This window comes from Dipodomys spectabilis, unplaced genomic scaffold, assembly GCF_019054845.1.
Source record: "Dipodomys spectabilis isolate Male_0828 unplaced genomic scaffold, ASM1905484v1 ptg000014l, whole genome shotgun sequence".
Taxonomy (NCBI): domain Eukaryota; kingdom Metazoa; phylum Chordata; class Mammalia; order Rodentia; family Heteromyidae; genus Dipodomys; species Dipodomys spectabilis.
This window is the reverse complement of record NW_024870691.1, coordinates 1,493,480-1,507,002: the sequence shown is the minus strand read 5'-3', so window position 1 is coordinate 1,507,002 and position 13,523 is coordinate 1,493,480. Positions and strand designations below refer to the sequence as shown.

The 13,523-nt window shown below is 35.3% G+C and overlaps 1 non-coding gene across 1 annotated transcript; it reads left to right on the top strand.

Annotated features, from left to right (window-relative positions):
• The first annotated feature begins 6,257 nt into the window (after window positions 1-6,257).
• On the top strand, window positions 6,258-6,359 carry LOC122095304. The gene has a single exon (XR_006145087.1). It is a non-coding gene; the product is annotated as a U6 spliceosomal RNA (small nuclear RNA).
• Window positions 6,360-13,523: the final 7,164 nt, after the last annotated feature.

Here is a 13,523-nt window from a genome sequence, read left to right as displayed (position 1 = left end):
CCCCAAATAGACCAGACCAGAACAGCACTTCCCATTGTCACATTATAATCCACACAGGACCAATTCAGACCAAGAATAAGTTCCTAAAAATGTCAAGGAGAAAAGATCAATCATCTATAAAGGAAAACCAATTAGAATCACCTCATATTTTTCAGCATAGATAATTAAAGCAAGAAGAGCCTGAAAGGCTGTATACCATGCCCTAAAGACAAACAATTTTCAACCAAGAATACTGTACCCAGCTAAACTCTCCTTCATAACCGAAGGTCAAATAAAAACTTTCCATAGCAAAGAAAAACTGAAAAATATATCTCCACCAAACCAGCCCTATAAAAATACTTAAAGATGGCCTACACACAGAAAACCAACAAGACCACAATAATGGCTAAGAAACCACACCCAAACTGAGAATCCAAGAACCATAGGAAGAACCAAGTTTCCACAGACCCCAAGGAGGTGGATAGCATGGCAGGAGCTACCAAACACCTCACAGTCCTACCTCTCACATTAACGGACTTAAAGCTCCAATTTAGCGAAATAGACTGTCTAGTTGTATTAAAAAGCAAGATAATTCTATCTCCTGCCTTCAGCACGCACACTTTACCTATAAAACAAACACGTTTTTATAATGAAAGGCTGGAATGAAATCTACCAAGCAAACGGCTGCAATAAACAGGAAGGAGTTGCTATAATAATATCAGATAAAATATGCTTCGAATTCAAATTAGTGAAAAGAGATAAATGAGGTCGCTACATACGACTTAAGGGTTCTCTACTTCAGGAGGATATTACAATTCTAAATATGGAATCAGCAAACAATGGAGCACCAAAATTTATCCAAGAGACACTATTTTCCCTCAGATCTCACATAGATCCAAAGACATTAATTGTTGAGGATTTTAAAACACCACTATCCTCAGTATATAGATCAAATCAGCAAAAAAATCAACAGAGAAACCGCAGATTTATACAACTGCATAGAGCAAATAGATTTAACAGACATCCAGTAGCATGAGAATACACGATTTACTCTGCAGTACATGGAACATTTTCCAAAGAGATCACATTTTAGGTCACAAAGCAAACTTGTCAAAATTCAGAAACACTGAAGCTACACCTTGCATTCTTTCAGACCACAAGGGAATAAAATTAGAACTCAACACCAAAAGACACCAAAAAAGTCTTGTAACACATGGAGGCTGAACGACACACTGTTGAATAACCAGGGGGTCACGGAAGAGATTAGAAAGGAAATTCAAATGTCCATGATATTCAACAAAAACGAACACACAAATTACCAGTTCCCAGTTCCTCTGGGACACTGCAAAGGCAGTACTCAGAGGCAAGTTTATAGCTCTGAGTTCCTACACCAACAAATTAGAGAGATCTGAATCCAACCACTTAATGAGACATCTGAACCACCTTGACAAAGATCAGCAAGATAAACCCCAATTCAATAGATGGAAAGAAATAATTAACATTAAATCAGAGTTAAACGAATTAGAATAAAAAAAAACAGAAAGAATCAACAAAACAAAAAGTTGGTTCTTTGAAAAAATTGACAAACCCTTAGCAAATCTTATCAGAAAAAGAAGGAACACACCCAAATAAATAAACTCAGATGTGAGAATGGAAATATCACCACAGAAACAACCAAGATTCTGAACATTATAAGGGAATATTTTCAAACCTTTATGCTAATAAGTTTGAAAACTTGGCAGAAATGGACCCATTGCTAGCAATTATCAACATGCAAATACTAAACCAAGATGAGTTAAAGCATCTTAAGGGGCCCATATCAAGCGTTGAAATAAACACACCAATAAGAGACCACCCATCTAAAAAAATCCCAGGAACTGATGGATTTACAGCAGAATTGTACAAGACCTTCAAAACAGCTCACACCAATACTGCTCCAACTCTTCAATGAAATTGAAAGAGAAAGTTCACTACCGAACTCATGCTATGAAGCCATCATAACCTTCATCCCAAAACCAGGCAGGGAATCATCAAAGAAAGAGAACTATAGACCCATTTCTTTGATGAACATTGATGCAAAGCTTTTCAACAAAATCTTGGCCAATCGAATTCAACAATTACTCCAAAAAATCATATACCACTATCATACAGGATTCATTTCTGGGATGCAAACCTGGTTCAATATACACAAATCAATTAATATAATTTATCACATCAACAAGAGCAAGGATTAAAATCACATGGTTATCTCAACAGATGCAGAAAAAGCATTGGACCAGATCCAACACCCCTTTATGATGAAGGTTCTGGAAAAATTAGGATCCATGGAACATTCCTCAATACAATAAAAGCTGCATATGGAAAACCTACAGCCAGCATTATATAATTAATAGTGAAATACTACAGCCATTTCCTCTTAACTCAGGAATGAGACAAGGATGTCCACTCTTTCAATTTCTCTTCAATTTAGTATTAGAATGCCTAGCTACAGAAATAAGACAATATTCCATAAAAGGGATCCAAATAGAGAAAGAAGAAGTAAAATTCTCCCTCTTTGCAAATGACATGATCTTGTACTTAAAGAATCCCACGGACTCCACTCCCAAATTACTCAAGCTGATTCAAAACTTTGGCAAAATAGCAGGGTATAAAATTAACCCCCAAAATTAATGGCTTTTCTGTATGCCAACAATGAGAAAAGCGTGGCTCAAATCAAGAAAGCTTTTCCATTTGTAATAGCCCCACAAAAATAAAATACCTAGGAATTAACTTAACCAAAGCAGTGAAAGACTTCTATGATGAAAACTTTAAATATCTGAAAAAGGAAATCAAAACAGAACTTAGAAATTGGCAAAACCTCCCATGCTCCTCGATAGGAAGGATAAACATTGTGAAAATGACAATATTTCCCAAGGCTATCTACAAGTTCAATGCCATACTTATCAATATTCCAAACGCATTCCTCAAGGAAATAGAAGAGGCATTCCAAAAATTCATATGGAAAAACAAAAGACCCCCAATTGCAAAAAAGCGATACTTAACAGAAAGAACAGTGTTGGAGGAATATCAATACCAAACTTCAAACTCTACTACAAAGCCATATAAATTAAAACTGTTTTGTACTGGTACAAGAACAATGGAACAATAGAATAGAATTAAAAACCCAGAAATTAACCTACAGACCCATAATCATCTAATATTCAATAAAGGATCTAAAAAGATAAAATCAAAGAAAGACAGACTGCTCAGTAAATGGTACTGGCAAAATTGGTTAATCACTTGTAGAAAATTAAGGCTAGCTCCTTATATATCACCCTATACCAGAATCAACTCCAAATGGATCAAAGACCTCAGAGTCAAAGCAGACATTCTGAAAACATTACATGATGGAATAGGAGAAACCCTAGGTCTCTTTGACCAAGGCTGAAATTTTCTAAAAAGAAACCCAGAAGCACAACGAAGGAAAGAAAGGTTGGACAAATGGGATTGCATGCAATTGCAGAGCTTCTGCATGGCAAAGGACATAGCTAGCAGGATCAATAGAAAGCCCACGGAATCTGAGATGATCTTCACTAGCCATACAACCGACAAGGGTTTCATATCTAAAATAGACCTGGAAAACAAAAAATTAAATCCTCCAACAACAAATACTCAACGAAAATACTGTCCAATAAATAAGTGGGCTAAAGACATAAAGAGAAACTTCTCTGAAGAGGAAAGGAGGGTGACCAATAAACACATGCTCAACCTCCCTAGCCATAAAAGAAATGCAAATCAATCAACACTGAGATATCACCTCACGTAAGTTAGAATGGCTATAATCAAGAACTCTAAAACCAACAGATGCTGGAGGGGATGTGGACAAAAGGGAACCTTAATGCATGTTTAGTGTGTGTGTAATCTTGTTCAACCACTTTGGAATGTAGTATGGAGATTCCTCCAAAGACTCCACATAGAGCTTCCCTATGACCCAGCAATCCCACTTTTGGGCATTTACCCAAATGATCACAAACAAGACCATACTAAAACTACCAGCACAAATATATTTATTGCAGCATTACCATAGCTAAGGTATGGAACCAACCCAGATGCCCCTCAGTAGATGAATGGATGAAGAAAATGTTGTATATATACACAATGGAATTCTATATCTCTATCTGAAAGAATGATATTGCCCCAGGAAATGGAAACTTGGGAAAATTATATTAAGTGAAGAAAGCCAGGTCCAAAGAATCATAGGTCCCATGGTTTCACTTATTAGCAATTGCTAGTGTATGTCTGAGACACGCAGAAATTGTTAGATAAGTTGATGTTAGGTGAAATGAACCGCAAGATAAGAATTCAAATTTATTTTTCTTTCCTGTAATTATTTCTAACATATTTATAAGATGATTTCTTTGTTACTTTGTATGTCCCTCCTGCATGGTATAACCCCTGTTTTCACTGTATTTGATGTTGGTATAATTTGTGGAGGGGAAGGGAAAAACATTTTTAAATAGGGATACAGGTGGACCCATTGCAACAATGGGATATACAAAACATTATGTCGAAAAAACGAATTTTACAACTTTGGGTGGGGGGAAGTGGGATGGGGAAACGGGATGTAAGGGGGGTGAGATTGGAAGGGATGGTAAGGGGAAACAAAGGAGTATGCAACAATGCTTGATAAGAAATGTACTCATTACCTTGCCCATGTAATTGTAACCCCTCTGACTGGTATTTTCACACTTAAAAAAAAAAAAACAGGATAAACCATAAAATATAAAGTGATTTTGATAAAAAAATAAAAAATTATTCAGAATAAATTATCAATAAAAAAACAATCTTTACAGAAGCAAACTCTCAGAGATATTACATGACTTTGTAAAGGATAAAGTGGCTGAATTTAATATAAGTTTAGAAGTATGACCATTCAAAAACATAAAAAGATATTCTTTATTTCATTATATAACCCAAAGCAGAAAGTAAATGTTGTTTAGATGATTTTTTAAAACACAGTCTTTCAGGTGCTGGGAGGGTGGTTCAGTGTAGATTGCTTGCCTTGCATGCATGAGGTCCTGGGTTTGATTCCTCAGCACCACATAAGCAGAAAAAGATTGGAGATTTGCTGTGACTCAAGTAGTAGCACTAGCCTTGAGCTGAAGAGCTGAAAGACAGCACCCAGGACCCAGAGTTCAAGCCCCACAACCAACAAAAACAAAACAAAACAAAACACAATCTCTCACTTTTGTGTGCTCAACGTTGTAACACTAGTACTTCAGTCTAGGGCTAAGATTTTAGGTGTGGACATTTATCAACACTCCTGATTCAGATTCTAATTGATAAAATGTTTAATCAATCTTTTGTTTTTACTAATTTTGCTCTTTGTAAATTCACATTTACCTATAAAAACCAGAGTGGCCATCCCAATAACATTCTCAAAGTACTTCCTAATGATGACTTACAAAAAGTTGTATTATATTACAACAAGGAAAACAATGCTACAAATAAGGAAAACCAATACATAAATATTAATGATTAATAAATAAAAAAACAAAACAATTACCACTGTTTCCAATATTTGAAATGTACTACATATTCGATTTATTATTTTCTCATATTGCTGTACATTTAAAACTGCCTAAGTCTATGATGTTAAACCAGAATTTTATAGGCTATCAATAGCCTTTAAAGTTACTCACTAAGATTATTATTTATGGTTCATCTCATCATTTGTATATGGCTTATACCATTTGTTCCTCGCTAACATATAAAGTAAGGAAGCCCTTAAATTTTAACAGAAACTGTGAAGGTAATGTCTTAAATCTTCACTCTGCTTCTTTACACAAACACTTTGCAACTTCTCATTAGTACAGTTTCTATAAACTCTGAAATTACATACTTAGTAGTGTATGACTGCTACCATGAATCTTATATGCTTTGTGGAAAAGTTTTACAACCTGCTAAATAGTCTAAATTTTGGCATATATGAGCAAATTCCCAAAATTAAACATATTAAAAACATTAAAACTTTTAACAAACCTTAACACTTTCTATAGTGTTCATTATCACAGGTTCCTTGTACAGAATAATTGAATTCCTCCTCCAACACATGCGTTGAACAACAAATGTCTGGAATTATTTTGTTTTTGACATGTCAATCTTGACTTTATTCTTAAATGTGTTATTATGTAAAAAATACATGGCTCTAAAATTTCACCACAATTCTTTTGAATTTAATTTTTGTGGAATTGTCTACTTTAAGAAATCAATTACACTTTATATATAAAAAATGTTCTGTGCTCAATTCAGTAGTACATACACTAACATTGGAACAATAAAGAGAACAATAGCCCCTGACTGAGGATGACACGCAGGTTCGTGAAGCATTCCCGATTTTTAAAAGAACAGATGCTGGATGGGCTTTGGACAGAAGGGAATCTTCATGCATTTTTGTTGGGAGTTTAAACTTGTTCGAAGACTTTGGAAAGTAGTATGGAGGTTCCTCAAAAAACTACATAGAGTTCCTCTAAGGCCCAGCAATCCCATTTTGGGCATTCATCCAAATGATCACAAACAAGACCATACTAAAACTACCAGCAAAACTATGTTCATTGCAGCATTATTTACCATAGATAAGATACATAACCAAACCCGATGCCCCACAGTAAATGAATGGATCAAGAAAGTGTATGTATTGTGTGTGTGTGTGTGTGTGTGTGTGTGTGTGTGTGTGTGTGTGTGTGTACTGCAATTCTATGCCTCCATCAGAAAGAATGGCATCACAAGTTTGCTAGGAAATGGAAAGACTTGGCAAAAATTATATTAAGTGAATTAAGCCAGGCCCAAAGAAGTGAAGTAAGCCAGGCCCAAAAAGAAACATATATCCCATGGTTTCCTTATTTGCAATAACTACTATGTGTCTGAGACAAGCAGAAAACATCATATAACTTGATGTTAGGCAACATGAACCCCAAGGTAAAGATTCAAATGGTTTTTCTTTCTTGTGATTGTTTCTAACATATTTATAAGATGATTTCTTTGTTGCTTTGTATGTTTTTCCTGCAAGCTAAAGCCCCTGTTTTCAATGTATTTGATGTTGGTATAATTTGTGGAGGGGAAGAGAAACACAAATTGTTTAAATAGGGATGCAGTTGGACCCATTAAAATGAGATGAACAAGTCATTATGTCAAAAAATGATTTTGGCCGGGGGGTGGAGGGATGTAGATGGTGAGGGGGCTGGGGTGGGGGAGGTTTGGTGGGGGTGGGGAGTGGGAGATGGGCAGGGATCGGAAGGGGAAAGAAAGGAGAAGGCAACAATGCTTGATAAAAAATGGAATTCTATGCTTCCATCAGAAAGAATGACATTGTCCCATTTGTTAGGAAATGGAAAGACTTGGAAAAAATTATATTAAGTGAAGTAAGCCAGGCCCAAAGACACATAAGTCCCATGGTTTCCCTTATTTGCAATAACTAGTATATGTCTGAGTCAAGCAGGAAAGGTCAGATAAGTTGATGTTAGGGGAATGAACCCCAAGACAAGTATTCAAATGTATTTTGTTTTTTTTCTTTTAGGCAATTTTTCTCTAACATATTTATAAGACGATTTCTATGTTGCTTTTTATGTCCCTCCCACAAGGTATAACCCATGCTTTCACTGCATTTGATGTTGGTATAATTTGTGGAGGGGAAGGAAAAAAAAAAAAACAATTCGTTTAACCAGGGATACAGGTGGACCCATTGCAACAATGAGATGTACAAGTCCTTATGTCAAAAAATGAACTTTACAACTTTGGGGGGAGGAGGACCGAGTGGGGGAAGTGGGGGAGTATGGGAAGGGGTGGGAAGGGGAAGCAAAGAGGAGGCAACAATGCTTGATAAGAAATGTACTCGTTATCTTGCCCATGTAATTGTAACTCCTCTGTCAGTATTCTCACAATAAAAAAAAAAAGAAAAGAAATGCACTCAATAACTCGCCCATGTAATTGTAACCCCTCGGTATGGTATTTTCACAATAAAAAAAGAAACATAGGTCCTATGGTATCCCTTATTTGCAATAACGAATGTATGTCTGGGATAAGCAAAGAAGGCATGGTAAGGCGAAAAAAAGGAGGAGGCAACAATGCTTGATAAGAAATGTACACATTACCTTTTCCACGTAATTGTAACTCCTCTGTATGGTATTTTCACAATTAAAAAAAAAAGAAAAGGTCAAAAGCAAGTGCATATGACTAGATAAGATGATGTTAAGGTAAATGAACCCCATGATAGGGACACAAGTGGTTTTTTATTTCTTTCTGTTGTTTCTAATATATTTATAACGTATGATGTGATTTTTTTATATGTGCGCCCCCCACAGTTAAACCCCTGTTTTCACTCTATCTGATGTTGGTGCACCTCCATCTTCTATATACACTTTTCTAATTTGGGGATGGAAAGGGAAAAAACAAAATGCTTAAATAAGGATACAGTATGACCCATTGCAATAATGTGACGCACAAGACAGTATGGTGAAAAACGAACTTTACAATTTAGGCGGGGTGGGAGGAGGGGAGTGTACTTGTGGAGGTGAGAGGGAAGGGATGGTGGGGGAAAACAAAGGAGGAGGTAACAATGCTTGATAGGAAATATACTCATTACCTTTTTTATTAACTGTAACCACTATGTACAGTACTTTTACAATAAAAAAACATAAAAACATTCTTGGATGGAAGAGAATATTTCCCCTATTTTACCCATTTAATATCATTAACAAAGAAATTAATGCAAAGCACTGATATGAAGATATTTTGAATAAATGTGTGTGTGTATGTATGTATGTACGTATGTATGTATGTATGTGCGTGCCTGCTCATTTTCGTTCTCAGAGTTAGAATTCAGTGCATCAAGTTCTCCGTAGGCCATTCCTCTCTAGATTGATGAGCTACTATATAAGCGAAATCTCCATTCTTGGCTCTTTGCTAGTTCATTAATTTTTTTTAAAAAATAATTTCATGAATATTTTTTGTCCTGATTGGCTTCCAAGGGTTATCCACAGATCTCAGGTTCCTGAGCACATACCCGAGTAGACAGGATTACAGGTGTGACCAACCATCACAAGGCTTTCAGAATAATTTAAAAAGTAGAAGAAAATTTACTTCATAAAGGCTTGTTTATCATCTCCTGCTTTTAAAGCATTTTGGAGTGCTTATATGTGAATTTATTTCATTTTTGGATTCTTAAAAGGCAGTAAGTGATGGTATTTAAAAGTTTTAATCCTTTTTTTTTATGGGTCATGTGGCTTGAACTCTGGGCTTGGGCGCTGTCCCTGTGCCTTTCAGCTGAAGGCCAGTGCTCTACCCCTTGAACCACAGGGCCACTTCTGCTTTCCTAGTGGTTTATTGGATATGAGAGTATCACAGACTTTCCAGCCTGGGCTGGCTTTGAAGTGCAATCCTCAGATCTCAGCTTCCTCTGTAGCCAGGATTATAGGTGTTAGCCACCAGCTACCGGCTAGTTTTAGTACTTTTTAAAACGTATACTGGAACTGTGGAACAGAAGAAATTTGTCCCTCTTTAGACCTCAATTTATGAGCTCAACTCTGACCATAACCCAATGTCACCAATACAGTCCGTGTTGAAGACAAAATGTGACAGAAAACAATTACCGTGGGCAATAATTGCTATCTTGGACAACATGAATATTGAATTGAGAGTGTAAGGGATTGGAGAGGATTTTACCTACTTTTTTATTGCTGACTTTTGGAAATTTTGACTCATTTCCTTCCCCACTGTGTGTCTTTGCGTCATACACTTAGTGCCTTTAATTACAATATTTCCTAACACTAAAATGGTAATAATATTAGAATTATAGCAAATGTTTTCTTAAGAATTAAGAGAAATAACTTGTGAAATACTTGACATAAGCTTCTAGGAATGAGCTTACAATTACATGGGCAAGATAATGAGTATATTTCTTATCAAGCACTGTTGCCTCCTTCTTTGCTTCCTGTTTCCATCCCTTCCCATCTCCCCCCACCCCCCCTCCCCCCCCCCCACCAAAGATGTAAAGTTCGTTTTTCGACATAAGGACTTGTTTCATCTCATTATTGCAGTGAGTCCACCTGCATCCCTATTTATACGATTTGTTTTTTCCCTTCCCCTCCACAACTTATACCAACATCAAATACAGTGAAAGCATGGGTTATACCATGGGGGACGGACATACAAATCAACAAAGAAATCATCTTATAAATGTTCGAAACAATTGCAATAAAGAAAAAAACAATTGAATCCCTATTTGGGGTTCATTTCACCTAACATCAATGTATCTGACCTTTTTCTGCTTGACTCAGACATATACTAGTTATTGCAAATAAGGGAAACCATGGGACCTATGTTTTTTTGGACCTGGCTTAATTCATTTAATATAATTTTTTCCAAGTCTTTCCATTTCTTAACAAATGGGGCAATGTCATACTTTCTGATGGAGGAATAGAATTCCATTGTGTATATATATATCACATTTTCTTCATCCTTTCATCTAGTGAGGAGCATCTGGGTTTGTTCCATATCTTAGCCATGGGAAATAATGCTGCAGTAAACATAGTTGTGCTGGTAACGGACAAGGGTCTCATATCTAAAATATACCTGGAACCCAAAAAAATTAAATCCCCCAACAACAAATCCTCAAAGAAACAACTGCCCAATAAATAAGTGAGCTAAAGACTTAAAGAGAAACTTCTCTGAAGAGGAAAGGAGGATGGCCAATAGACACATGAAGAAAAGCTCAACCTCTCTAGCCATAAAAGAAATGCAAATCAAAACAACATTGAGATACCATATCACCCCAGTTAGAATGGCTATAATCAAGAACTCTAATAACAACAGAGGCTGGAGAGGATGTGGACAGAAGGGAACCTTAATGCATAATTGTTGGGAGTGTAAACTTGTTCAACTGCTTTGGAAAGTAGTATGGAGGTTCCTCCAAAGACTCCACATAGAACTCCTCTATGATCCAGCAATACCACTTTGGGGCATTTACCCAAATGATCAGAAACTAGCCAGCAGTTTTTTTAAATACTAAATAGAATGCAATAAGCATTACAAAAGCCTTTACATGTAATGAGAAACCAGAAGGAATGTTCTCTATTGACCATGCTCTGCTTCAAAGGCAGCCAGGTGGATAGCTTCCCATGCTGTAAATCAAACTGGTTTTATTATGTGTTGGCAGTATAAAAACATCAGGGACAGAATAATGAAGGAATGTTGTAGACTGAGGTTAAGTACATATGAAAATGTGCAAAACTGATGAAAATGTAAAAGTCTCTGAGTAGTATATTGTGTTTTACATCATTTAAGTTAAATTGCAAAAATAGGGAAGACCTAGAGGAATGAATTCTTTTTGATAGCCAATCAAAGGTCCTTAGAAGATTGAACTCTTTCCTCATTCTTGTAGAGAAATCATCAGATGAGAGGTACTCTATTGTTTTTTTGGTTCTTTCCATTTATACTTCAGTTTGAAATCTGAACTACATGAGACTGAAAGAAACCTAGAAAAATTAGACACGCAGGCTTTGGAAAGAACCATGAACGAAAAATAAATAAAATACATATAGCCTTGTAAAAGGTCTAACTAAATTTATTTGTATAGTCTTAACTGTAAACAGAAAATGATTTAAACAATATAATGCAACAGTGTTACTCACAAGACAATACGTTGGAAATAGTCTTGGGGGGGCATTGGGATGGAAGAGGGAGAAAAATAGGGGAAAGGATAACAAGTTATAAAAGAAATGAATTCATTATCTTACTTATGAAACTATAACCCCTCTGTACATTAACTTGACAATAAAATTTAAATAAATAACATAAAATACATGATAGCAAGCAGCAATACAGGAGATGTGAGTGGGGAAAATACTGTACTATAAAAAGAAGAATAAAACAGCTGTGGGGAGCAGTAATTTTTCTTTAACATAAGAAGTAATAAACTTGCATACAGATTTTCAGCCTCATGTCAGTCAGTAAATAGGGAAAACAAAATGCACAATCAGTAAACCAATAGAGATAAAATAGAAAACTAAACAATTAAGGTGAAGAGATTACATGGACCAAGAATAAAAAAATGACACAATTATTAAACAAATAACAAGCTGGTAAGTTAAAAAAATGTTACTAATAATTCTAGTAATGTTTTTTTACCTCACAACTTATAAGAACTACACTTCAAATCACAGTTTAATAGTATATCATTTTAAAAATAGGTTACTTATTATTGATTTCTTAATATTGAATATTTAATATATAATTTTAATTTCAGTAGCTATAGAAAAGAAAGTGCAACTAAGTTTAATAATATATTTCATGAATTGTACAATTGAGAAGCATTAGAATTTTAAAAAATAACATATCAATATTGTTTCATTTCTGTGAATTAATGTAATAATTCAAAATGTGTTCTACACTTAGCACTCATCTTAACATCAAATAATAAATTATTGCACATGACTTGGTATTGGATGGAAGGGTTCAGCACTGTGGTAATATTCACACCACACAGTACATCAGAGTTTGACTCCTCTCATCTAGCTTAAATTGTGGAAATTTGATTTCTACATGCATGTTAAATTCCTACCTAGGTAACATCTATAAAATTATATACAATTATATATATGAGGAGTGTTTCAGATGATACTTAAAAGTCACATTCATTAATTAAATTTTTATTGTTTTCTACCAAATAAATATTTATAGAGAGACTGAATTTCTGAGTAGATAGTTGATGGTGTATGGGTGCTTGATTATACATATTGAGGATTATTTTATATTTCTGCCATTGTTTCTACAATTGGATTTAATTTTCCATAAAGGGTTAAGTGTATTATATTGGATATATAAAAGTAAACTGAATGTTTATTATATTAATATTTTGCCACTTGTCTAATCCCAAGTTTAAATTATCCATATGTTTGAAGTAAAGAAAATAACAACAGATATAAAAAAGATAAATCAGTGTGTAGTGGACAAGTATTTTCACCTTTATTTTGATAGTTGTTCCTCTTTTACACTACAGAATATTCTAGGGAAAATGTGCTCAAGTCTGACCACAACTGCAGAATATTATGGTTTGGTCTATCATAAGAGAAGGAAGGAAGGGGTACCTTCCTTCCAAAAGTCTGCTCCCAGGGATGTGATCTGTTTTATGGTGGTGACTTGTAAATGAACATTTTTGAAAGTCAACCTTGAAAAGCCATCTTGATAGACCATTTTTTGTAAGTGGTTACATTGGATTATCCATGGCTTTGCAAGGATGCCCGATTGCCTCATTTTGAGACAATTAAAACAGGAATTTATTCAGCTGTTCTTTGTATCTTTAGGAGAAAAACCCATTGACTCTAGGCCTGGGGATCAATGGTGCCCAGAGAAGCTACTACCTTGAATAGTAATCCTAGACCTCTAAAAACAAAACAAAACAAAACTCCAGTAGGCACAGCCACTCAGGGCAACTATCACAGCCTACATGAAGTCAGGCAAAATACAGAAGCTGAGAGTCATTTAGCTGATAACAAATATATTTTTATGAG